Raw genomic sequence first — 26992 nt, 5'->3', positions numbered from 1 at the left:
TGCTGTGCATTCAGTGGGTTGGTGGCACATTTGAGGAATACTGGGCTTAAGGAATCTACTACTTTTATAGTGAGTGTTGAGCTGGTGGAGTTGGGGGTGGGGGGTTACCTTATTTCTTAAGGTTGCTTACTACACAAACACAGCCTACAGAAATGGCCTCAACAAAGAACAGTCTGGGCCTTGCATTCTTGGCCTGCGAGCAAGAGCTGGGACATTAAGGGCCCATGGCAGATACCCCTCCAGATAACCTGCCCTTTGGCCCGACTAACCAGAGCTTTGAGAACAACCTTGGCTGCTGTCCACTGATCCCAGTGACCATCATAGCTGGTACTGAGGTCAACCTGGCAGAAGCACTATCAGCAACATCAGTTTTCACCTTAGCTGAATCAAAGGTAAAACAGGCCCAGGCATTTAGGAGAATCTCTGTGAATCCAACAACCCTATTGAGCCAGTAGCTTTGCTTCAGATGGCAGAAAGGGATAAAGTGTTTCCCAAACGGGTAGCTACTACTTTATGCAAAATCGAGATGACAGTAAGCCAGGTCAGCCATGCGCACAAATACATTTTAACTTGCCAGCAAATGGGCCCTTTTCTTGTAGTTGTCCTGTCCTAGTTAGCCTACCCCAAAATGAAGATGTCAGGCCTCAGAGTCACAAGACCTCCATGGGTCAGGTATTCATTTTTAACAAGAGCTCTGTAGTAGGCCAACAGCTGCCTTATTAGTGAAAAGAGTATATTACAGGTTGAATTGTGACCCTCCCTCAAATTATCATATGTTAAAGTCCTAACTCCTACTGCTTCAGAATGTGACCTTATTTCGAGATGGAGTCTTCACGGAGGTAACCATATTAAAATGAGGTCATTAGGGTGGGCCCTAATCCAATATGACTGGCATCCTTATAAAAAGGGGAAATTTGGACACTGGGACAGGGATACAGGGACAATACTATGTAAATATGAAGCTGGCCATTTACAAACCAAGGAGAGGTCTAATCAGATCATACCCTCACAGCCCTCGCAAGGAACCAACCCCGCTGACACCTTAATTTAGACTTCCAAAACTCCAGAACTAAGACAAAAACATCTGTTGCTTAAGCCACTCAGTTATGATGGCCCTAGAAACTAATACAGGATGTACTTGGTGCCTGTGTCCAGCAGGTGACACTGCAGTACTGGGACCTCTCTGGAGATCAGCTGTGATTTCTGTTTTTCTCTCTGGAATTCTGTATTGTTTCTGTTAGACAAACTGGAAGGGGCAGGGAATCATTGAATGGGTGTTGTCTCATCAGTATGAATATTTGTAACATAAACAATTAACACCTCAATTTCATTATACATTTACATAATGGAGGAAACAACTGCAGGATTCTGAAGCAACTCAAAGTCACTTAATTTCCCTTCCTCACTGCAAACTTTGTTCAAAGCCTATCAGTTGAATTCTAGTGCTTTTTTCCCCCTCTGGGAACACACACCAAAGAGCTTAACAAAGATAATTCAGGGGTTATCTTAGCAGTTTGAGGTAATTATGCTGTATGTCCTACCAAGCTGGGGAAACTGGGTGTGCAAAGTGGCTAGGAAGCCTTTGCCCTTTGACTTCGGATTCCAGCATTGGGTCTCCTACCTCCTGTGTGTACCCCTGGCCTCTGAAAACACTGCGGTTCAGGGAAATTATTCTTGTAGCCTCTACTAGTGCCATCGATCTGCCCTGTTGTCATAAACCTGTCCAAACCTGTACAGATTTTTTTTTTAGTTTATTTGAGCCAAAATGAGGACAATTGCCAGGAAGGAAAATCTCAAAGGATTGAGAAAAGGCTATGGAGAATGGCAGTTTTGCAGCTTATTTTCTACATTAGAATAAAAGGAGGAGGCATAGGAGTGTTACATGAAATCCACTGTTAATTGATTAGGACAGCAGGAGAAAGCAAAGTGAGAAACTCTGGGGCACTGGATAAAAAGAAAAATGCAGCCACACATACTTCTTTTACACTGGTGGGTATAGGGTAGTTAATAATTGACATTTACAACACATAGAGATGGGAGGCAGGGAACACGTGACAATGAAGGGTTCTCTGGTCTCCTGCTGTGCTGCAGGGCACTACCCTGAGGGATCTGGAAAAGACTATTACTCTGAATATTCAAAGGTATGTTATCTTAGATGCAAAAAGACAACAGACAGGCTCAATTAAAGCAAAGACTGACCTTTGTCAAGGAAGATACTGGCCTAGGACGTGACTACCACCATGGCCTGCTTTTAGTTAGGAATTTGTATGTTCAGTCCGACCTGTGTGGTTATTTCCAGTCCCTGGGTTGGTGAGGCCGCTATGCAGGCCTCCCCGGAGCTTGTAAGGTCTAGTCAGCGGCCCCTTTCTCATCCAGACCTATATCCTCAGCAATCTGGGCCAACCTAGGGCTTAGCTCACCCTCCACCTGCATGGGAATAAATAGACTTGGGTACCTACATCCAAGAGACTTAAACATTGAGTCCTCTTCTCCCCTCCCTGAAGTCCCCCAGAACATTCAGTGTTCTTCACTAAAGCAGCTGAAGTTGGGAGAGACAGCTTGGTGCCAGTCAGCTAGCCTTTGAATTTACTCTCTGTTTCATGGGCCTCCCACCACCAGGCTCAACAAACAAATTTGTAATGTCTTCAGTCTGCCCGAAGTTCTGTGACCTCGATGCTGACACCACTATTTCAGCTTCAGAGACCCCTCGACCCATCAGCCACAGCCACTCTGCATACCTTTGGGCTGAGGGGTGGAGTTGATGCTGCATTGTCCTGGTCACATTCCTCTCTCCCCCACCCACAGGAGAGAGCATGCTCTCACCCTCACCCCCACCTAGGTGAGAGCCTTTTCTGCCTGCTCACAGGGAGTCTTCTTAAGTCCAGTAACCCTCCAGTGAGGGCTCTTGTCCTTTCTCTGTCGGTGCCATGTTCCTATCAGCATCTGAGCTTTGTCACCACAACAGGCAGGCGCTGGGAAGGGTCTGGGATTTCACCCTACTGGCAAGTTAACAAATGAGCCCATTACTGTTTCTGGGATGCAGGCAGAAGATGTGTTGCTCTCGGCAACAAGCAGCACAAGCAGGCTGTGATGAGCATGAGATGTTTTCTATGTGCCCGAAGTCCGCGGAGGGCACACGGGTAGGCCTGGTTGGGCGCTGAGGCGGATGCAGCAGGTTTGTGACTTAACTGAGGAACAGCGAGCTGAGTGGTCAGCAAGGCTGCCCTTTGGTAAGAGAGGTTACTTCACCCCCGGGGTGGCTCACTGCAAACACAACGCTGAGAAACGGCCCAGGTGAAGAGCAGTCGGGGCCTGCTCCTTGGCCCATCCAGCAGGAAGTACAGGAATGCTCAGCGTCCATGCCGACTGATTCTCTCAACATGTGTGCTGGCTAAGATGAATTCTCTGATTTCAAGGAAGGAGACAAAGAGAATACAGATCAACATGGTTGGAGCAGCTTTCCAACCCTAAAGCTACTTGAGTTGTGAACCTCACTGGGAAAGCCTAGAGAGACGCTTACTCATCTGCAGCCATTAGGGAAGATCGGGTTTGTCCTTGAATGTTCCCCATCTAAGGGAAGTAAACTTCTAGCCTCATTCTTAGGGTTTAAGCTACTCTTCCTTTTGAAAGAAAGTATCATGAATTATTTGACACATATAAGAGACTACAGTTATAACTTTTGAAGCATAATAAAATGGACAACAGTGAACCCATCACTACACTGAAGAATTATATCCTCACAATACCCCTGTAGCTATCTGCGGGTCCCTCCCACGTGTTGAATGAACCCAAACAGCTAAAGCGGGGCTGGAATTGACCTCATGTCCCAGAGCCCATGGAAGACAGACAACACGTCTTTCAAGTTCTTCAAAGGGGAGATTTTTAAAAATCCCAACTGAACACCATGTGTACTAATCTTTAGCCTACTGTGACCTTGGGCTCTTTTCCTCAATATTTACACCTGAATAAAAAGGGTAAATAGAAGAAATAAAGCAAGAAAGTACAGCGTTGGCTTTATAGACAGTCTGGTGGTGAAAGGGAACCCAAAAATCCGAGTAGGCAGTGAAGAGGAGAGGAGAGCAGGCAAGTCTGTATCTGCAGGAAGCAGGACAAGCAACCCAGAGCTGGTTCAAGAACCAGAAGTGTCAGGGGACCTACCCAGGAAGTGCCTTGAATAAAGGAGGTAGAGTGACCAACCCAAGTTCACCCACAGTGGGGGCAACAAGGCAGGCTACAATGACCTAGCTCTTGTGCTTGCATTCACAGTCGTCTTCCCCGTCCCCCTGCCTGCTGGTAGCCTCCGCCTGTCCCGCACCTGTAATCATTCTCCTGAGGTTCAATTGTTTTTTGTTTTGGTAAAATCCATATAATGTAAAATTCACCATTTTAAAGTGTACAATTCAGTGACATTTATTATATTTACACTGTTGTGCAACCATCTCCACTATTAAATTCCATTAACAATATCATCAGCCCAAGAGGAAACTCCGTACCCATTAAACAGTCACCTCCCATCCTCCCTCTTCCCCCAGGAACTGGCAGTCACTAATCTGCTTTCTGCTTCTGTGGATTTGCCTGTTCTGGACATTTCACACACATGGATTCATACAACATGAGGTCTTTTGTGTCTGACTTCCTTCACATGGCATAATCTTTCCCAGATCCATCTATATTGTAGCACGTCTCAGTATTTTATTCCTATTTATGGCTAAATAACATTACATTGTGTGGATATAACACCTTTTATTTACCCATTCATTGGTTTGCAGAAATTAAGGTTCTTTGTACCTTTTGGATATTCAGAATAGTGCTGCCATGGAAAATTTCGTACTGATTTTTGTTTGAACACTTGCTTTTCAGTTCTTTTGAGTATATACCGAGGAGTGGCATTGCACGATCATATAATAATTTTATGTTAACTTATTGAGGAACCACGGAAATGTTCAAAATGGTACCAGCCTGCTGGTATCTTTCTCTGTACCAGAGCTGGAACAGTTGGAAATAAGTTAATTTAACTGCACCATGAAGGACTGGGTCTACTTGCATAGAATGTAATGAGTCACTTGGTTTTTACCGAGGCTGCTAAAAATGTTCAGCAAGTTTCTTTAAAGGGGGGGCAAAGTATTAACATGTCTGGAAACACTTTGAGGAGTTAATAACAAAACTCTTCAGACTTAATTCTCTATGTACGCTCTAGGTTCAGGCACAGTAGGAAATGTAAGTGAAATAATTAAGAAAGGTTGGTGGTACCACAGGCACTTACTTCTACAAAGGTAAGCAAATGACAAAGAAAGGTCAAGCCCCCAAGTCGATCCTCCCCTCCCAACCCTCCTTGCCCACCGTGGGTCCAGGGCCCTGTCTACACTCTGTTCTCCAAGGAGCACACACTGGTGTCAGGCTTGTCCACAAACTCTAATGAGACCAATGAATCCAGGTATAGACTGGCAGAACGATTTTCTTTTTCTTTTCTTCCCTCGACTGTAACTGTATTTTCAGAAATCTGAACAGAGTGACTTTTAGTTCATATTCAGTTCATCGTTGCCTGAGCAAGAGGGGTACCTTATTTTTTAACTCAGTAAAGCATTTACTGAGTGTCTAGTGTATATAGAGTTGGGGCACAACACTATTAATTAAGAAATTGTCCTATAGCTTTAACAATTTTTTCTTTTTTCTCTGGAAGTCTTCCTAACATGTACATATAATCACATACCCCACATTTTTCCTAGAAGGATTTCAGAAGGTTGCTGTTAAAGTCTTTAGATTTCTCATGTGGGTCTTGTTTCTATTTTATTTTCCTCCCTAACCATGAAGAATGTAGGGCAGCAGGGAGAGAAAGAGTAGCCTCTACAAACATCCCCGATATTTAACATGAGGGGGGAAATCCCAAGTGTCTTCATTCTTGAATAAGTTTACTAAATGCACAGTAATAATGAATCCACATTTTAAGAAATGTTTAGTTGAAATAATTTTAGATTTGCAGAAAAGTTGCAAACTAGTACAGAATGTTTATGTGTAACAGCCTTGTGTAAAGGATGCGAACAATTTACAGTGATCAAAACCAGGAACTTAGCGTCGGTGTACTACTACTGACTAAATCCCTGAGCTTTCTGGAACTTCACGAGTTGTTCTCATACTGTCCCTTTTATGTTCCAGGACCCAGTCCAAGATCTTATATCGCACCTAATTGTTGTGTCTCATTAGCTTCCTCCAGTCTCTGATGTTCCTCATTCTTTCCTTGGCTTTCACCATAAGTACTTTTGATAAGTACTGGTCAGTTACTTAGAAGTTCTCTCATTTTGGGTTTTTCCAATGTTTTCTCATTAGATTGAGACTGTGGTTTTTGATTTGGGCTTTTATTTTTTTTAAGCATATCGTTCTTAAGCCACAGAATGCTATTGTGTCTTTGTCATTGCATCATATCAAAGGACACCTCATGTTATGTCGCATGAGGTATTTCTGGGAATGTTAATCTTGTTCTTTTGGTTAAGGTGGTGTCCACCAGTTTCCTCTGCTGTGAAGTTACTGCTTTTTTCTTTTTTCTTTTCTAACTGGTAAATATCTTTGGGTACTTTGAGACTGGTAATATCTTGCTTCTCCTCAATCTTTTGCCCACTCATTTTGGCATCCATTGGTGGGGTCTTACATGCAACAATTATTACTGTGGTGTTTGCCTAATTGTGATTTTTTAATCTCCTTCATTTAATTTATATTTGTTCATTGGAAAGCTGCATTTTCTCCATATATTTATTTGATTAGTTATATAAATATGGTGTCAGGGACATTATAGTCTATGGTTATAGTGTAGTACCACCATCATTTATTTTATGGCTTAAATTATTTTGACGATTGGGACCTCCTTCCAGTTGGCTCCTATGTCCTTTTGACAAACCCCATCTTTTATTGAATACTTGCTTGTTTTCTGTTTCCTAAGATATTCACATATATTTGCCCTGTCCCAGGCCTGGAATTAACCACTTACTCAAGGGGTTCTGATTCCTTCTACTAGAAAATGGCATTTAGAAATCAGTATCTGGGCTCTAGATTTGCTCATTTCTCTGTTCATTGTTCCTAGATCCCCTCAGCAAGGACATGTGTATACACCAACCATGCTATTCACGTATTCATACCTGTTTCTGTGTTTACCTGTATATACAAGGTGGGGTCAAAAGTAGGTTTACAGTTGCTAATCAAAAACAATATAATAATTAATAAATAACACAAGAATAAACTCTGTGGCTTGCATACTCACAACTGTAAACCTACTTTTGACCCAACCTGTAGGCTAACCCATGAGTTCATACTGATAGCTCTGATTCCAGTCTAGTATAATATTTCCTTCCAGCCCTTCCCCTTTCTTCATTTGCAACTTCTTTCTCAGATAGTGAGAAGCCTTTTTTAGAGGCCCCCTGAATTCCTTGGCTCATGTTCCCTTCCTCCTTCTCTAAGCCAGCAGTGTAACATCTTCTTGTCTCTCTAACTCAGATTCTTCTGCCTCCATCTTTCACTTGTAAGGAACCTTGTGATTACATTGGGTCTATCTGGATAATCCTAGATAATCTCCCTATTTCAAAGTCCTTTAGTCAATCACATCTGCTAAGTCCCTTTTGCTGTGCAAGGTAATATATCCACAGGTGCATGACACAGACGTACTCGGTGGGGGGGCATTATTCTGCCTACCACAGGTACTTATTATTTCAATGTTTACTATTAAAAAAGTGCCATGATAAATAGCCTTGTGCTTTCACATTTTTGTACAATTGGAGGTATATCTTCCAGGTAGACTTCTAGAAATGGGATTGTTGGGTAAAAGGCAGATGCCACATTTCCTTCCAAGTTGTACTGATATGAGAGTGCTGTCTTCCAAAAGTCTCACCATCAGTCTGTGGTCTTGCTCTCTAATTTTTGCCAATGTGACAGGCAGGAAAATGCTCTTAGTCTTGTTTTAATATGCATTTACTTAATTATGAGTAAACTTGAACATTTTCTCATGTTTGAGGGCCTTTTATATCTCTTGTTTTTGTGAATTGTCTGTTCATTGTTTTTTTTTGTCCCCCGTCCCTCAATTTTTAAGAGTTCTTCATATATTAGAGATATTGACCTTGTCTGTGGAATATATGGCCATCATTTCTCCCAGATTGTCATGTGTGTTTGACTTTGTTTATGGTGGGGTTTTTAGCATGCAAAAAAAATTTTTATGTGTTCAAATTAACAATCGTTTATTTTGTTGACTCTGCATTTTGAGTGTTTATTTAGAAAGTTTTTTCCTATACCAAAGTTAAAGAGGTAATCACCATGTCTCCCTATGATACTCTTATAGCTTTATTTATTTACATTTAGATCTCTAACCCATTTGGAGTTTGTTCTCATATATGGTGTGAGATATATGGATCTAATTTTATCTTTTCCCAAATGGCTACCTCATAGTGCCTACATTTATTAAAAAGTCCACCTTTTCTTCCACTGATTTGAGGTGTCACCTTTATTAAGGTTATACATATGTAGTTGGGTCTGAACATGCTATTCAACTGGCCAATTTGTCTCTTCATATACCAGTACCACACTATTATAACCATAGATGCTTTTTAGTATGTTTTGATGCATAGTTAAGCTAGTATATACAATTGCAGTTTATCTTTTCAGTGTTTATTACATGTTTGCTTTTTCACAGAAACTTGAGTTCAATTCATCCAATTCTATAACATAGTTTGTTGATTTTTTAATTGGAATTGCATGCATTTATAAACTTATTTAGGAAGAACTGTTGAGTCATCCTGTCAAAGAACTGGGGATGTTTTTCCATTTGTTTAAGTCTCTTTTCTTCCTATTAAATGTTAATAAGACATTTATTAACGTCTTCCAGGAGTTAATAAATGAGTTACAGACAAACCAAAGGCTTTTTTGTGCATGGAAAAAGGAAATTTTTAAGTTAAATTTTCCTATAAATGATTATGAAAATATTCTTGCAGTTGAATTCCTCGCCTATCTGGCAATGGAGTATATTAGCAGTGCATGTGATAGAGAGGCATTCTTACACTGAAACTTGAGAGACTAAAGAGTAGAAAGAAAAAGAATAGCAGAACTTCCAGGACGGTTGAGCCCTGAATGGTGTGGCTTAGTTGGTGGGGCATTGTTCTGCAAAGTGAAAGGTCACCAGTTTGATTCCTGGGCAGGGCACATGCCTGGGTTGTGGATTGGTCCCCGGTTGGGGTGCATGCAAGAGGCAACCAATTGATGTTTCTCTTTTTCTCCCTTCCTTCCCCTCTCTCTAAAAATAAATAAACTATTTTTTAAAAAAAAAAAAAGAACTTTCAGGCAGGTTGAGGCAGCACAGTGGGAAATTTAGAAGGGAAAACTGGGCCCCAGACTGATGCCTGCTGGATTTACAGCCAGGACATGTCTGCTAAGGACTATGGTTTCACTCTCCCTGTGTGCAGTGAGAAGGTCACAGGCACTGGAGTCACAGACACCTGGGGCCAACCCTGGCTCCATAACTTACTGGTTGTGTGACCTTGCATAAATGACATAGGCTCTCTGAGCCTCAACTTCATTGCTAAGGTGAGGAGGATACTCAAGTACTAGCTTGTATGGCAGAAGAAATGCTCAATAAGTGTTCCCTTTCCCATTTATCTACTTTCCTCCCTTTTACTTACTTATAGTTACTACTTCATTCTTTCTTTCATCTCTAATTTCATTCTCCATTTTTCATTTTTTATAATTTTTTATCTTTCCCCATGACTATATCTTCAATTCTGTGGCCAGGCATTCGCTTTTCAGGTTCCCTTTCCCTCTTCCTTGCAGGATGTTTAGTACTTAATCCATCCTGGTAATGGAACCAGTGGTCCAATTAGCCTGTCAGCCCCAGAGCCTAAAGATCAAAAGATACAGTTGAGTAGTTTTATAATATTTATATGTTCTGAAATGATTCACATTTTTCACATAGAGCTTTTTCTGGAAGAAGAAATGGTTGGATCATTTTCAGTAAAAAAAAAATTTGTGTTCTCTTTGAATTTGCTAAATTATTGATGTTAATTTTAAATTCATAGCTAGGTTTGGTTCAAGTACAATACATTTAGCAATGATAAATTAGAAGAAATAAGTGAGCCATTAAATTTTGGATTCATTATGGTAATAACATAATTACATAACTTAGGCTTTGAAGTTATATATGTTTTTGATGATGTTTTGTTACATTTACTTGATTTTTAAATTCTCATACATGGCTTGGATGCCACATTACACAGTATAAAACATTTGTTTTCTATTGTGTACCCAAAAAGATAAATATTAATTTGAGGCAATATTTGTTTTGAGGAAAGTTTGAACACGAAGACTTCAGAGTTTAAGATATTATATTGGAATGGGTGATTATAAGAGAGGTGATTTTCCTCTCTTGAGAAATTTTCCTGCAATTATATACATATCTTTATAATATGTACAAACAAGCAAAAGCACAGTGAAAGCTATAGCTGTAGACACAGTACCTTAACATTAGCAAGTGCTAATCTACCCACAGGCTTTTGGGAAAAGGTTAGCTTTTTATTTTTTGCACATATTATCATAAAAATCAATACTATAAGAGGTGATAAGGAATTTAACTTTTAATTGAATATTTTCTTCATATTTTTAGTAATTAAATATTTGCATAAAGACTTTGGGAAGTTGAAGCAAAGGAAATTCTATTAAGTTAGAATTTTTTTTAAATTTAATTTATTTTTAGAGAGGGGAAGGGAGGGAGAAAGAGAGAGAAACATCAATGTGTGGTTGCCTCTCACGCACCCCTTACTGGGGGCCTGGCCCGCAACCCAGGCATGTGCCCTGACTGGGAATCGAACTGATGACCATTTGGTTCACAGGCTGGTGCTCAGTCCACTGAGCCACACCAGCCAGGGCTGGTTAGAATATTTTTTAAAATACTGTTAAAATTAATTCTCTTCTAAGTAATACTTTGTTGTTATGCCCCTTTAATAAATACCTCAGTTAGAATTTCAAGAACTGTGATTTTTAAGAACTAGAAACCCAAAGCACACAACTATGAAGAAAAATCTGTCTGTTACAATAAAGAAAGGGAAGAATGAGTAACATTCAGTATGGTAAAATGTGAACGGCAGTGGGTCTTCCACGTTATGTATTTCTTTTAACAAAAAACTACTGCCATTGAACACCATAACATGATTTGGTGTGCTCATATGTGATCTCTCTCTCTCATATGTTTAAATAACTATGTATGTTTAAGTGTGACATAATTCTGCCTAATATATGTGATGTAAAGTGAGGAACTTCAGATGTGGACCTTTCCAGTGAGAGGATCCCAAGGACACATCTACTTGCTTTATGACCTTCACTTTCTATTGTGGGGTGGAGAGCAGTGGGAAAAAATGCCAACATGTTCATAGCTTTACCAAATTGAAAAGTTAAAGCATCTAAGTAGTAATCGCTTCAAAATCAAATTGTTGTCTTGTGGACTTCATCACAGGGGAATTAATATTATAAAGAAGGAAGATCATTGCTCACTTCTCTCAGTTTTCCTTCTTCCAGTGCATGCTTTGTACCACTTCCATGACTTAACAGAATTATTTTCCCCTTGGATCATTGACATAGTCCTTTTAGACAGTTTGCTATGTCCATCTCTTCTGTGATTGAGAGCCTGTTACTTCTGGAGGAGGGCGATTCCCTCACAAGCTGAAGTTCTTTGACAGGGCAGTAGTCTTCTCATTCTTCCTAAATCTGAGCAGCAGAACATTTCTGCAGGATAGCCTTCCCCTGCTGCTGCCCCTTTTGGGGAGGAGATGAGAATGCAACTGCTGCCCTGTCACCTCATCCACAGTCACAAAGACAACCTCACACTGGATGGTACCTTATTTACTGTCGCCCCCCATTCACTGGATATCCTAAGCTCCCTTGCCTTTAGAAAATGTGTTCTAAGCTCTGTTTTAATTCATCCATTCAAATTTTGGCAACTTTGCTATAAAGTTCTTATTTGCCCAGATCTCAACTGTACCACCTTTCAAATTCTATGCTCAGAGTTCTGCCATTTAAATATAAAGAAATTAGATGAGAAAGAAGTTATCGGGGCTCCTCACAACTAGGCTTAGAGATGGGGAAGAAGTTCACAAACCTAAAGGGTTATGCTGAGTACAGCTGACACCAGAGCCAGCCAATACTCCCTGTGTCTTTTTGCACCCTTAATTCAGTGAACCCCAGGGCAGCATCTTGGACAATTGCCTTCAGCTACTGCATTTCCTCCTCTCTCAGACACTGTGCACTTGTTTAAACAAATCCCTGAAAGCCTCCCTAAAAAAGAATTACATCATTCTTTCCCTTTTTTATTCATTTATTCATTATTTAACAAATATTTACTGAACATCTAGGTGATACAGATATGAAATTGAACTAAGTCACTGCTCGTATAGAGTGGATATTTTAATGGAGATGACACACAACACAGGAAGTATGTTAGGTTGAGATCAGCAGTATGATGAACACTGAGGCTGGATACTGTCTCTGAAGAAGACATATATAAGCAGAGGCCTGAATAAAGTGAGGAGAAAGCCATGTGCAAGATGGAGCAAATTGCAAGATGGGTTACTTCATCTCTTCTGGAAGAAAGTACATGAGCTCATTTCCTAATAGGTTGGTTCACCTGTTGCCACTAATAGGAACCTGAAGTTTTGTTTTGAAGCCCTTGCCTACATACTTAGCACTAAAATATTTGCTTCTGTGGTAGAAGTTTACTCAACAGAGAAAATAAGAGTGGAATTAAATTTTAAACTTTTGCTTAAAACTATTTTTTTTTCAATTTTGCTTTAGTAGAAGAATATTCTTATTTATGCCTTTATGCTTACTATGAAGCATGAATCACTTCAAAATTTACAACTTTCAGAATAAGAATCATGATCATTCCCAGGAGGCCTCACAGGAAGCAGCTTGGAAGTGGGTAGCCTGAAAGTCACTTGAGCCACTGGAGTTGTCTCCAGCGAGCAGTGCAGGGCACAGTCTTTGACATCGACTCTCCTGGGCCCTCAAGAAACGCTAGAGTCCAGACATACTAACTAAGGGATATTCAGAAATTCTTTGGGGTTATACCAAGTGGAAAGAAACCTGCAGATGAAACAATAAAGAAGAATGAATAAACAAAGTCTGCTGAAGAAACTTTAAAAGCAAAGAAAAGAATAAAGGAAGTCAGGTAAATAGTTCTTGTAAATGAGTAAATATGCAGAAGCAACTGAACAAGAAAAAGAGGATCATCTATGATTCAGATTCAGAATCAGAGGAGACAGTGAAAGTAAAAAATGCAAAAAGCAACCAGAAAAATTGTCACTGTCTCCTAAACCTGGTAAAATTCTATGGTAAGATCCTACCTTAGAATTATATACACTTCAGAAGTAGAGGAAAAAGATGACTTTATATACATTAAGGCAGCCTCTAAATCAAAAGACAATGGAGGATCTACAAATAATCATTTTGGAGCATCAAATATGAAAAACAATGAAGAAAACACTAAGACTAAGCCTTTATCACCAATAAAACTCAACCCCACATCAGTGCTTGATTATTTTGGAAATGGAAGTGTCCAAAGATCAGATAAGGTGGCGGCAAAATGACTAAAGAGCTTTTGCAAAATGCAAATGATTCCAGATTAAATGATGAAGCCATCACCAAGCAATAGCAACTTGATGAAGATGCAGAGCTGGAGAGACAACTGCATGAAGATGAAGAGTTTGCCAGAGTTAGTTAGCCATGTTGGATGAAGAACCTAAGAACAAATAGGCTTGAAAAGACCCAAAAGAGAGAAGTGTTTTCATCTGTCCAAGCCAATTTAAGTAAAGCAGAAAAACATAAATATCCTCATAAAGTAAACATAGAACAATTTCTGGATGAAAGAAAGAACTGCAGTCCTAAGAAGCAAACTAAATGTAAAAAAGTTCATGGAATTCTACACAGCAGAGAGAAAGAAGGAGCTTATACCCTTTGTGACAGCATAGATGGAACTGGAGAGCATTATGCTAAGTGAAATAAGCCAGGTGGTGAGGGACAAATACCATATGATCTCACCTTTAACTGGAACATAATCAACAAAAGAAAAAAAGCAAACAAAATATAACCAGAGACATTGACATTAAGAACAATATAACAATAGCCAGAGGGGAGTGGGGAGGGGATAGTGGGGAGAGGGGTTTACAGGAGCTACTATAAAGGACACAAGGACAAAATCAAGGGGGAGGGTAGAGGTGGGGGAGGGAAGTGGGATTGGCTGGGATGGGGTGGAGGGAAGGGGAGAAAATGCAGACAATTGTAACCGAATAACAATAAATAAAATAAAATAAAATAAAATAAAATAAATAATAAAATGTAAAAAAGTTGAAAAGAATCTCAGCAACAATCCCATCATTGGCTCACAAAATAGGAGAAACTTCTAAAGCTAGTTCCAAGCTAGTGCTTTAAAAAAAAAAAAAAGAAGAGAGTTCTAAAGAAACAGAGCCTATGGCCTCAAAAAGAAAAGAAAATGCCATTGAATTGAGACAAAAACTCCTAACAAAACCAAAAGTTCTCCAGCAAAAAAAAAATTTGTAAGTCCTAAAGGTTCTGAAAAGAGATGCACTAATTATCAAGCTTATCAAATTTACTTAAATCAAGAAGGTCTCAAAGCTCTGGGCTCCAAAGAAATAGCAAACGGAGCCGAAAATTGTTTGGAAGGCTTTATATTTGTAATCACGGGAGTGCTGGAATCCATTTAAAAAGATGATATTTTATTTTTGAAATCACATGTGAACATGAAAATTGGAAGTATCAATATTATTTCCCAGAAATGGATAACTAAATAATGAATTCTTTCTATCATCTACTTTTGGTTTTATATTGAAATCAGGTTTAAATAATAAATTTCTAATTTCAAGGCCTGGCTAAAATTAATTAAATTAGAGATGACCTGCCCTAGGAATTCTTCCTATTAACAATTATATCACTAGATTAAGTTTCTGATGTTAACTAGATTCTGATTTTAGATACTATATAAATGTATTTTCTTCGGAATAAAAGAATCTCCAGATTAATAACCATCCAAGCAGAACTCCCAAAATACCTGGCAAAAGTGATGATGGAATGACATTTGAACAGTATTTTAAAGGAAAACAGATCAGTTCAACCCACCCTCTTGACCAAAAATTTGCTGTGCTGTAAACTGTACCTCTTTAGAGCAAGTAAGTTCTAATGCCCATGGAGGGTGATATCAACATTAGAGATAGAAAAGCTTGAAGAGAAAATAGGAACATTTACAGAGAAAAAACACTATCTTCCCTACCTCCTGCCACTGCAAGGAAAATTCTGGTAGTGTAACTTTAGTATGAGAATAGAAAAAATATGGAATGTGAAGCTTAACAGAATTAATTTATGAAAGGAATATATATATAATACTAAAAAACTTTTTCCTTCCCTCTTTGATAAAGATAGAATGTTTTATTATAAAATTATTTATAAAGTCTTTGCATTTGTGTAAAATTATTTCTTACCCTAGTGGTCCAGATGTTTTTGAACAGTTATTGAGAGTAGAACATGAAAGACCTGGAATAATTGTATGGTCAGGCAACTAATGCTTTAGAATAAGTACATGCTGTTACTTACCTATCACGACTGACACTGGAAGGGTACCATGTCCCACTTCTATTTTTTTTAAACACCTTTGTTGAGTTGTAATTTACACAGTATAAAATCCATCCATTGTAGGAGTATAATTCAATGACTCTTAGCACATTTATAGAGTTTTGCAACCATCACCATAATCCAGTTTTAGAACATTTCCATCATCTGCCAAAATTCCCTTGTGCTGATTTACAGTATATCTCTGAACCTAACCCTAGACCCAGAAAATCACTAATCTACTTTCTGTGTCTATAGATTTGCCTTTTTTGGACATTTCACATAAATGGAGTCATACCATATGTAGTCTTTTGTGTCTGGTTTCTTTTACTTACCATATTATTTTTGAGGTTCATCCAGGTTGTAGCATATTTTCTCCTCCAAAGGAATTTTAGAATCAGTTTGTCAAGCAAATTTTTAAAAAATCCTGTCAACCAGGTGGAAAGGCCTTTGCTTAGCACGACCTTTAGTCCCCCTTACTTGTTTCTTGCTTAGGATTTCTCCATCTTTTGAAGCATTTTTGAGGAATTATTTTATATTTAGAACATTACTGAGTATAACAAAACCACACGAAAGTACAGAAGTACTTTTTATTGAATAAAAACCTTTAGTTGTCAGGATCGCATGAAGATATAGAAATGTAGGATCAGAAAAGCACAACTCATTAAGAAGATAGAAGGGAAACTAGAAGGATATTCTAGATGGTCATTGTTATAGTCAGTTGGGTTTAGTTTTGTCTTTTTGTTTTATTTTGTTTGACTTCTCTTTTGTTTGACTTGTATTTTGAAAATAACTACTTTATAATTTTATGGCTATGATTATAAATAGTATGAACAATATTACTCTCCATTTTATTTTGACTATCACGACACCTCATTAGACCAAAGTCATATAACTGACAACCTCTTATCTGAAACATTCTGAGGGAGCAAAAAGAAATACTTAAAGACAAAAGAGCCAAATAATTATAATAAGACCATATTCTAAAATGCATGCACCATACTCATAGGAAGCCCTTGGCTTTCAAGTGCTCATTAGGAACTTAGGTACTTTTATTTTATAAACAGTTCTAAAAAGTTTTGTTCTTTCACTACCCCTAGACAATTAAAAGCAACAAATGATTGAGAAAGAGAGGGACAGAGAGGAGAAATGGAAGCCAGGAGAAAAGGATTTATTGCTAAGAGTGAGAAACAGCTCCTTGATGGAGGAGAAAGAAAAAGGACACAGAGACCCGGGCCATCTGGTGGACTCGGCCAGCACCACTGCATTACAGCACAGGAGAGCTAATGACGACTCTGGGTCTTCATGAAGGATGTTTCCTTATGTTCAAACCAATCTTTCCTAGAAGGAGGGTATATACAAGGTTGGGCAGAAGTAGTTTTACAGTTATGCGTACATGAAACAGTTAACTTTTATGTTATTGTTTATTAGTTGTATTATTTTCCATATGAACAACCATAAACTTATTTTTTGCCCCACCCTATATATAATCACTCTTTAATTAAATCATAGATAACCAATCAAGCAACTTTGATTTGCTATATCTTATTATGAAGGTGGCATTATATCATAGCTTCTAGACAAATGCCTATTAAAATAGTTAGAATTCATACAGAGAAGACCATGAGAAGACAGAGAAGAAGGTTGCGTGAAAATAAAGGCAGAGATTAAAGTGATGCGTCACAAGCCGAGGAGTTCCAAGGATTGCTGGCAGCCATAAGAATCTAGGAAAGATCAACACATTCCACTAGAGTTTTATTTTGGTGAGAAAGATCAAATCTTAATCCCTAAAGAACCTGTTTATTTCTAGTGCAATGTTTGCCTATGATGAAATTAACTAGGAATGGTACATTTGATGATAATGAAAAAGAACAGATGGTTCTTGAACCTGAATAAGAAGAAATGATACCTGGAGATTAAGATAAATCTACATGTGTGTTGATGGGACAAACAAATATTTGAGGCTCTCAAACTGGGGGTCCCCAAACCCTAAATCTATTACTTCCCTGGGGCTTCAACCCCCAAGAGGGGCAAGGAGCCCAGCCCTACCTTTATATTGAAAATCTCATTCTCCTCTCCCAGTTCTTTCCCACAGTAGAAAGAAGGCAGGGAAGGGAAACTGAATCACATTTTTAGTTATTTCTCCTCACCTTGTGGTTTACATCATGAATTCTGGGCTTGCTATCCTCTATGCTTTGCTAATAATACACTCTACCAAGATTTTAGAATGGAAAATTGCAACTTTTCTCTCTCAAGAATCTGACTCTCTCAAAATAATGGGGTTAGGTTTTCAGATTGTTGCTTCTCTTGTGTTTTCTAAAAATCCATTCAGAAATTGAGTCTCCTGTGTTCTGAGCTGCATCTGCTTTCTGCTCCAAGGCAGTGAAAGGCACTGACTTAAGTGGTGAAGGACTGAGGCAACAAGAAAATTGCAGCAAATAAAAATCTCTATTGATGTCTCAAAATAATAACCATCTACCATTATATCACGGTGTGATATGGACCTGATAATCCAAATGAATTTCAATTTGGAGTTGGATGGATTTGGAAGATAAAATTATTTCAGTGCAAGTTGTAATAAAGGCCAGTAAGATGTGTCTGCATTTAAAGGCACAGAGATTTTTCCTCACATGTGATATAATAAGCTGAACATATATATTAGGTTTGGATGAAAGCTTCAGAACCACATGCGTGCAATACCTCTGGACACAGAAAAAGAATATCATATCTATTCTGTATATATTCCAGGAAGATTTCACTGCCAAAGTTAACAGCTGGGGACAGCTGTCCACAGGGACTTCAGTAAAAGTCTATTGAGAATTAAAAAAAAAATGAATCAAAGCAATTGAAGAATGAAAATCCACTGGAAAAACAGACTATTGACTCTGCTCAGATTCAAAAGATGAGTAACCACACTTTTTCTTTTGTTTTGGCCTCAGCTGGAAAGGCAGCTAATTATGCAGAATGAAATGAGAGAAAGACAAATGGCCATGCAGATTGCTTGGTCTCGGGAATTTCTCAAATACTTTGGAACATTTTTTGGTATTGCAGCCATCTCTTTAACAGCTGGGTATGTTTGTTATTTACTTTAAAAATTTCTTAAATTATTTATTTTGTCTTTGTCATTACGATACTAAGTTGTCCAAGACAGGACTTCAGTCCAAAAAGTGTGTATGTAAACAAAGTATAGCTTATCCTCAGAGGTAATTCTGTAAAAACAGGGCAGCAATAGTTAATTTTGCCTTTAGTTTATTATGTTTCCTTTCTCCTTTTCTCCATTTTATAAGTTAGAGAACTTGACATTGAGATAGAAGGGGGCTTCTACAAATTAATCTCCACAATCCCTAAAGGGTAGATTATCAATACTTAACCATTAATAAAATGAGTGATCTGAGCCACAACATCAAATAAAGATCAGCAAGTCATAGACCCTGCTTGCCCTGGAGAACTGCAGAAGCTGGTAAGGGGTTGTGGGTAAGGAAATCCTATTTTCAAAGAAGACACAAATGAATTAAGTAACTTTTGAAATGAAGGACATTCTTTCAAACAGCAGGTAAATTTTTTTTCAAGTATAGAGATATGTACTTACAAGTCACTTTTTGATATTTATTCTTTTTTGTTCTTGAACCAGAGCAATAAAAAGAAAGAAGCCAGCCTTCCTCTTCCTATCATTCCATTAGGCTTTGTCTTTACCTACCAGTATGACTTGGGCTATGGAACCCTTCTACAAAGAATGAAAGGTAAGTCTTTGATAAACCAGACTCTCTATTTCTGATTCATTATTTGTTTAAAGGATCCCCTCCTTATGATCCCTTAACTTTGGAAGATTCTGAAGAAAATCTCCCTAGTTGTTAAAAATTAAATAATATAAACTTACAGTGAAATAAATTACAAAAAATAAACACTAAATTATATTAAAAACCATGGTAAAAAGTACTCAGAATTGATCAGTTTCTAATTAGTATATTATGATTTGCACTTTTAGGTTATATGTCTGTACTCTTAAGTTATTAATATCTATTGTATCTGTATGGTCGAAATGAAGATACCATATACAAATACAGTAAATACAAGTACAACTCCAACTTCAGTGACATCCCATTGGTACCCTGAAGTTGAGCATGATGGGAGTATTTACACTATGGAAATCTGCAAATGCCAAATCAAGCCTTGACTTATTTTTTTGTTGATTGTTTAGATCAGGAGTTGGCAAAATATGGACTGTGGGCTGGCTATTTGTTTTTGAAAATAAAGTTTTATTGGAAGACAGACATGCCTATTCATTTCTGAATTGTTTTTGGCAGCTTTCCCATTACCATGATAGAGTTGAGTCATTGCAACAGAGACGAAAGGCCTCACAAGCCTGAGATATTTACTGTCTGGTCCTTTAAGAAAGTTTGCCAGCATGTGGTGTAGACTTAAGAGAGTGATGAAGGATATGTTAATAATGCAAATTATACTTAAAAAGTGTGTTGTGTCCATAGCCATTACATTGTGAATAGCATAAAAAATGAGGAAATATTCTCCCAATACTTAATAACTGATATCTGATTCAGCAAAATTGTTCACATCATTCTCAAATATAAAGTTCCAACATGTCATTGTTTCACTTTTGTTGTACTATACTCATTCATTAACTGCTACTATAGCTTAGCTATAACTACAAGAGTTCATCAATGAAAACCTTCTGTGAGCCCTGGCTGGGTGGCTCTCAATTGAGCACCAGCCTGCAGACCAAAAGGTCACTGCTTCCATTCCCAGTCAGGGCACATGCCCGGACTGTGGGCCAGGCCCCCATTTGGGGGGGTGTGACAGGCAACTGATCGATGTTTCTCTCCCTCTCTTTCTCCCTCCTTTTCCCTCTCTCTAAAAATAAATAAGTAAAATCTAATAAAAAACCCAAAACATTCTGTGAGAGTCAATTCGCTATTTGGAATTTCTGATATAATGTATTGTAATTTTATTATTTATAAATTGTATGCTACATGTAGTTAATATAAGTAACATTTATAATAAACTCATATTCACAATAAACTTACTCCCCCCCCCCCAAAAGAGCTGGTTGTTATTCACCAGCACTGTGCTGCTCTCACAGAGCCCTGGCTCTTACTGCCCTAGCAAATGGCCCTGCTGCCACAGAAGCCTTTCCTGTCCCAGGAAGATAGTTTCTCATTATTTAAGATATTCATGTCTTTCAAATTCCTACCACTTCTCTGGGAGCTACACTCACATGAGGATCCTTGTGTCCCCACTTTTCAAGCCTTTAACCCAGAGCGCGTTGGAAACAGTGCTTTCCCAAGCCTTCATTGTTGCCATCCTGCCCTCTCCTGGGCTATGGGCCTGCCCTTGAAGCTCTGTGGGGACTGGTTTGTTATGGAAAAGGAGGAGGTACAGGGCTGGGAGCAGGGAGCAGAACATCTCATTCCTGGGCCTAGGGAAATGGAGGAATTATATGTTCTTAAAAATTCCCATTTGAAAATGGAAATATGTTCCCACATAGATAGTATGTTAAAGTGTCCTTTGTGATCAGGCGTTATTAGTATCATAGTTCATCTATATTGTGGACAAAGTAGTTTTTGTTGATGGCCCAGAAATTGATTTATAGCATTAATACTATGGGAAAATGTATTCTAAGTACTAAAACACTGATCTACAAATTAACTTTAGAGTACAATGCCATCTGAGGATGGAAATTAACCGTACACAACTGATTTACCAATGTTAAAACTCATTTCAATAACCAGCTCAGTTTCACATACTCTTCTGCTTCAGGACTCATCAGTCTGAGTTCAACTATGTCCTACTGTTTTTATGGACATTAGAATTCTCAGAGCCTCATAAAAATTATGTGATACTAAGATATGTCAACTCTACTACACAGTATTCCTTTGAACATACCACTAACAGAAAGCAAGTTTATTTTATGGGAATTTTTGATTATATATTTTGGAAGTAATTTTATTACAGGTCCATCAGATTCTACAGAATATAAAATTTTAAACTTGCAAGGAATGTTGTGGGAATTTTTTATAAAAAGAAATCATCTTCAGAATCCACCAGGAAACTTACCATATTAGGAACTTCAGGTTATCACATTTAGCCCCATTAACTAGTGATGACTTGAAGATATACAGTCCCTGTTTGACCGAATTTAACATCAGCCATCCTATAAACACATACTGAGATTTGCCATATGCAAGAGATTCTCACATGGAAACATCTAGTCAGTCATCAATGGCCTGCCCAATTATATACAAGTTACAAAGATCTTTACTTACTATTTAAGCCTGAGGAAAAAAATGTTTGCAGATAGTTGAAATGCTGTTATAATTTGAAAACTGTAGTCTGCCCTGTTGGATTTGGAGTATAAATTAATTGTGTGCTAAAAGAAGAGAACTTAAAAAAAAAATTGCCTTCATTCCAAAGTTTATAGAATGACAATGTGTATTATAATTTTTTATTGACTTTGCTAATTAGTCTTCAACATTATAAGCTAGCAAATGTCAATAGGCCCAATAAATTACTGTTATCTGAAAGAGGAATTGTTTATAAAAATGTGAGGATGTGTGTGAATGTATGTATACAGACTAAAGAACATTTAATATTATTTTGGGTATTTACAAGTGGTTTCTGGCTAAAGATTAGCCTTCCTAAAAATTTAGAATTTTTAGTAAATTTTATTTTCTCTCAAGCCACTTACAATAATATATTAAGAGGCAATAGGAAGGGGACTACCTCAAACCCCTTCCAAAACACCTAACACTTAGCACCCTGACTTTCCTTCCAGGGAAAAAATTACTTAGTATGCTTTCTCTTCTATATTTAAAAAATGTTGTCTCATATCAAAAACATCCCTGGCATATGATTTATCTCTCTGTGAGTCTTTGGAATTCATCACTGTATTTCCTTTGGGAGGCCACTTCTGAGGACAATGGGTGAGATACTTAACTGTAAGACTTGAGGGCATCCCTCCATACAGTGTTAGAGCTTGTCACTGGAACATAGCAAGTAGGGTCTTCTCACAAAATGCTGATACCCCTTTGTCACCTTGCATATATCTGTATTTTATTTAAGGTGAAGCCGAGAACATACTGGAAACAGAAAAGAATACATTGCAGCTGCCAAAAGGAATGATTACTTTTGAAAGCCTTGAAAAAGCCAGAAGGGAACAAAGTAAATTCTTCATAGATAAATAATACCATGTTTACCCACCTAATCTCAAAACACAAAATTGTTGACTTGAATCATGGTTTTCAAAATTTTTTAAATGCTCAAGATTTTTATACAATGGATTTTATTCTAAAACATTAAAATGCAAGATCAATTTTGTGAAGCTATTTTAAAATTTTGTAACATTCAACAAAAAAGGAGGTACTCTAAATAATTTTCAGATTTCATATATACGTATAAGTATCTAAATGTAAAACTAATAAATTATATATTGTTCTCAACTCCCAAAAGCAGATGATGCTCTCATTTTTATATCTCACATACTTTTCCCATCACATTTGTCTTTTATTTGGATTTGTCAATTGTGTCCTATCTCCACATGATAGAAACAACATTAGTGACTAACATATATATTGTGCTAACTATATTGTTCTGAGTGTTTCGCACATGTCCTTTTAACCATGCCAACAATCCATCCCATCAGGTAGGAATCATTTTATGGATCTGGAATCTGAGGCACAGAGAAGTTGGTTAAATTACTTGCCCAAGGTAAACAGAACTGGGACCTGACCCTGTAGAGTTTGGCTCCAGTGTCTATGCTCTGAAAAGCCTTAAAAAAGTTAGGCCTTAATGCATTCTTGACATGGAAAGCCAGATGTGAAAGACAAAAGGCAAAAACATTCAAATAATGACTCAGGGCACAGTAGCTAGATAGGAGGGAAGCAAGGGGGAGTTGATTATGGTGCCCATCATTTTATTTCCACTCACCAGGAAACCTATGCTCATAAAGTAATTCTATTTATACCCATTACTATAGTTGTAAACACTACATATAATACATTAATTCCGAAGATATTTATTGATACTTACTATAGTCTGGCAGTATTGTAGGCACTAGGGCTGGCTACATGAGTGAATACATAGACAAGGTCACTACATCCCAGTCAGAGGAATGTGTTCTAGTGAGGGACTAACTGGGGAGAGGAACAAACATGGAAATAAACAAGATCATTTCTGATGGTGACAAATGCTTCAGTAGAGAAGAAACAGAATGATGAAAGAATGATTGGAAGGATGTTGGTAAGGGTGACTACTTTAGATCTGGCACAGCAAGAACTGCTTCTCTGAAGAGGTGACATTTGAACTGAATGATAATTGAGCCATTGCTGTGAAGAGAAGGTATGGGGACAGGGAAGTGATCTCTAGGCAAAAGGAAGAGCCAGAGGAAAGGAGCTCTGAGATATGCCAAAAAATAGAAAGAAGGCCATGGAGAATAGTAGGAAATGAAAACTTAAGGGAAGAAACAGCACGAATACATGGCTGGTACCCTCAAGCAACTGATGACATGTTAACATATGGCTTTGATAAAATTATAGTTGAAGAGAACCTTGGGCCAGGTCTTGAAGGATGTGTTGAAATTCTCCATCAAGACAAGGAGGTGAAGTGCTTCTTGGCAGAAGGAGAATGATTAAAGGCAGGACCATGCATGCCAAGTCCAGGGATTTGCTACTGGTTATTAGGTTTGGCTGGGGCAAGGAGTTCCTTACCCGGGGGACTTGTTAAGAAATAAGCATGGAGGCACAGCTCAGCTCCTTGGGTGTAGCACCAAGCAGGCTGCACTCTATTCTACAGGGACTAAAACTACAAACCACCTAACTCAGTTTGTTTGGGAGTAACTTTGAAGGGTCCATGATAGTACAGTACTTAAACCACTTTATAAAAGATTATAACATTGCTCCAAATCTACTCAAAACAGTTTTAATGACAAATACTGAAAACTATATTGTTAAGATGTTAAAGAAGGAAGGAAGACCCTTAGAAGTAATCTAGTCTAAGCCCCATTTTACAGTTGAGAAAATGGTGACTCATAGTAATTTACCTAAAGTTCCACATCTGGCAATGGTAGTTTGTATACTAAAACCTTGGTGTTTGGTACCCCTGGAAGGATTCTTTCCAATGTAACATAATTCCTGACTCTGAAAGGAAAGTGACAAAGTGAAAATCAAAGATAATTTTTAAAAACTATATGCTCAATTTCAGAGCCTTAGAAAATGCTCAAAAGGTGGGATTTGAAGAGAATAGGGAGGGAGCAGACTCAAATTGCAAAAATAATCTATAATCAATGTAATCAGAATATGAGCAATCTGAACTTAATACTATATTTTATAGACTTCAACAATTTTAATATATGCATGTTCAAATGTGATATTTTTGAGACACTAGCCAGAACCTAGATAGTTTGTCTGCTCCACATTTCTGGGAAAGGAACAAACTCTTGCTAGGAAAATATTATTAAATAATCCCTGACACTCAGGTGTTGCGGTGACGCTTGGCCTTGGAGTGTGTCTGTTCTGCAAGAGGGTTGGAAATGCTCTGTTAGGTTTGGCCTTATGGATGCCCACAGGAGATTTCAGATTATACCCTGCATACTACCAACTGTCCAATTTGCAGAAAGTAGTTTCTAATATTCAGGGCTCACTATTTAGCATATCTACTGATTTTTCTACTAGTAACTTTGGGTCAGTCTTGGAGTTCATGACGATTTGAGCAGTACCTGGGCTGCAGGTACACCAGGAAGCCTGGACTGGCTGGAGGCAGAGGAGGGTGGGTGGGGAAGTGGTGAGAAAAGCCTATACAGTAAGAGAGCCAAAGAAGAGTCGTCTTCATGAAGGGCTCAACTACAATAGGAGGGCACACACAACCCATACAAGCCCTGGGCACCCAGCAAATGCGATCATGAAGTCTGCAGCACTGGGCCCCACATGATACCTACTACACAAGGGCACTCTGACAAGACCAGGAGATGTAGCAGATGCACCTAATACATAGAAACAAACACAGAGAGGCAGCGAAAATGAGGAGACAAAGAACCATGTCCCAAATGAAAAAACAGAACAAAACTCAAGAAAAAGAACTGAACAAAATGGAGACAAGCAATCTACCAGATGCAGAGTTCAAAACACTGGTTACAAGGATGCTCATTAAACTTAGGGGAAGAGCAGATGAACTCAGTTAAAACTTTAACAAAGAGATAGAAACCATAAAAAAGAACCAGTCTGAAATGAAGTATACAGTAACTTTAATGAAGAATACATCAAAGGGAATTAATGGTAGGTCTACACTCTCTTGACTGATGAAGCCAACAGTCAAAACAGTGATTTAGAAGACAAGGTATCAGAAAACACAATCAGAACAACGAAAAAGGCAAAACATTTTTAAGAGGATAGTTTACAGGACTTCCAGACAACATCAAGCACAATACCTGCGTCATAGGGATACCAGAAGGAGAAGAGAGAAAGTAAGGAATTGAAAACCTATTTGAAGAAATAGTGATGGAAAACTTCCCTAACCTGGCAAAGTAAATAGACATATAATTCCAGGAAACACAGAAAGTGCTAAACATGGTGAACCCAAAGAGGCCCACATCATAATTAAAGACACATCATAGTTAAAATGCCAAAGATTAAAGACAAAGACAATCTTAAAGAAGCAAGAAAAAAGCAGTAAGTTATGTACAAGGGAGGTCCCATAGACTGTCAGCTGATTTCTCAACAAAACTTTGCAGGGCAGAAGGGATTGGCAAGAAATATTCAAAGTGATGAAAAGCAAGGACCTACAACTGAGATTACCCAGCAAGGCTATCATTTAGAATCAAAGGAGAGATAAAGAAATTTCCAGACCAGAAAAAGCTAAAGGAGTTCATGACCACTAAGCCAATATTACAAGAAATATTAAAGGGACTTCTTTAAGAAGAAGAAAAAAGATAAAAAAAATATAAGTAATAAGATGGCAGTTACTACATACCTATCAACAATTACTTTAAATGTAAATGGATTAAATGTTCCAATCAAAAGACGAATGGATAGAGATGTGGTATATTTATACAATGAAATATTAATCAACAATTGAAAAGAATGAAATCTTGCCATTTGTGACAATGTAGATGGACCTAGAGAATATTATGCTAAGTGAAGTAAGTCAGACAGAGAAAGACAAGTACCATATGATTTCATGTATATGTGGAATAAAAAAAAATGAATAAACAGAACAGAAACAAATCATAGATACCATGAGCATTTTGATGATTGCCAGACAGGAGGGAAGGTGAAGCATGGGTGAAAAGGGGAAAGGATTAGGATATACAAATTTCCAGTTATAAAAACAGTCACGAGGATGTAAAGTACATCAT

General features: G+C 38.0%; 1 long non-coding RNA gene and 1 pseudogene across 2 annotated transcripts in view; one reads left to right on the top strand and one right to left on the bottom strand.

Annotated features, from left to right (window-relative positions):
* Positions 1–1275: 1275 nt before the first annotated feature.
* Positions 1276–26992, bottom strand: part of LOC139440926 (uncharacterized) — a 55076-nt gene continuing 29359 nt past the window's right edge. For both annotated transcript variants that reach the window (XR_011651242.1, XR_011651243.1), the window contains exon 3: positions 1276–3405. This is a non-coding gene — a long non-coding RNA (uncharacterized lncRNA). The remainder of the gene's footprint in view (positions 3406–26992) is intronic.
* Positions 12578–14822, top strand: LOC112299523 (replication factor C subunit 1-like; annotated as a pseudogene).

Source organism: Desmodus rotundus, chromosome 1, assembly GCF_022682495.2.
Source record: "Desmodus rotundus isolate HL8 chromosome 1, HLdesRot8A.1, whole genome shotgun sequence".
NCBI classification, from domain to species: Eukaryota; Metazoa; Chordata; class Mammalia; order Chiroptera; family Phyllostomidae; genus Desmodus; species Desmodus rotundus.
This window is presented reverse-complemented; position numbering and strand designations above follow the sequence as displayed.